Raw genomic sequence first — 1,331 nt, forward strand, 5'->3', positions numbered from 1 at the left:
GCTTACAGTCTCCTGTGTCCACGTTACGGTGCGACTAATTTGCTTCTGCAGCAAATTTCACTCCGGTTTTAGTCCTGAGAATCTTGCGCCCACCCCACACCTTCCCGCTGCAGAGCAAACTCCCACCTATGCCTCCTCCCCGAGTGCTTCACTGAATATATATATATAGCCTTATCACAGAGATAAAGCAGAGCAGATGGTTAGGGTTAAAGACACAAAAGGGACAAAATGTGTTTCCAGATAAGATTTGAACTGAAGCAGCAAACAGGGCAAGGAAAACAGAGGGGCCCCAGAAAAGGTCCCATCTCACTAAGGAGTCAGACCCCTTGAGAGGTGGGCAGAGAAAAGAAAGTACATGAGAGCTCAGGCCCGGTTTACACTTACTCTGAATGGAGGCTATTACCAGAGGAGCAACCAGTGACACAGCTGAGCTCACAGCAGCAGCTGGCCACCACCAGAAACGTGCAGGGTGTGTTACAAACATCTCAGGTTGCTCCTAAGGCAAGGTCAATAAAAACAAGTGTCACGAGACACAGGAAGGAGGGAGAAGACAAGGGAAGTTGTTAAAGTATAAAGGTTCTAAGAGCTGCTTGTTCTTCCTGGGGCTCTGGATCTGTCCTGGAGAGAAAGAAGTACATTTGGAGGAAGACTGCAAAAGCTACGGCCCATGGCACCCCGGCCAGGGAAGTCACTCCAGCAGATCACAAGAGAAGAAGACGTGCAGAGACTGCCAGGAAAAGAAAACAGAAACCAGTTATGAAGCCGGGGCGCTCCGTATAAACAGTATGAAACACTTGGGGGTCTGCTTATGAGAGGCTGAGGACAGAAGATTTTCCAAGCACAGATTTGGCGAGTCTAAGCCCCCAACGCCTGTAAGTGTGAGTGGATGGACGAAAAAATAAAGAAAAAAAACCAAAAAAACCCCAACTACCAAACAGGCTTGTAACTTTTTTAAACGCAGAGGGGCCAGTAAGGACAGCAGAGGGATGCAGAACTATTTTTTCTCCTCTGTCAGCTCAGCTCAGTCATTCGTACAAACCTGCACTTCTCTAGACAGGGTTACTTGAACGGATTTCATCGGAAAGGCTATGGAAGTTGTGTCCCTTAAAGCACGGTTTTGAGAGACGTACGTACAAGGCGGGGGGGCAGCGATGCCACTTTCCTTTCATATTCGAGAGAGCAATAAAAGCCTTTTTTTTTTTTTTTTCTTTGCTTGAGAAGAGAAAAGCCCTCCACCTCCCCAAACGTTTCACTGCCAGCTTTCTGCGCCTGTGAAACCTGCCTACGAAACGCGACGCTCCGAAATCGCAGGCAAGCCCCAGGGCCGGTAA

Source organism: Pygoscelis adeliae, unplaced genomic scaffold, assembly GCF_000699105.1.
Source record: "Pygoscelis adeliae isolate BGI_AS28 unplaced genomic scaffold, ASM69910v1 Scaffold21, whole genome shotgun sequence".
Taxonomy (NCBI): Eukaryota; Metazoa; Chordata; class Aves; order Sphenisciformes; family Spheniscidae; genus Pygoscelis; species Pygoscelis adeliae.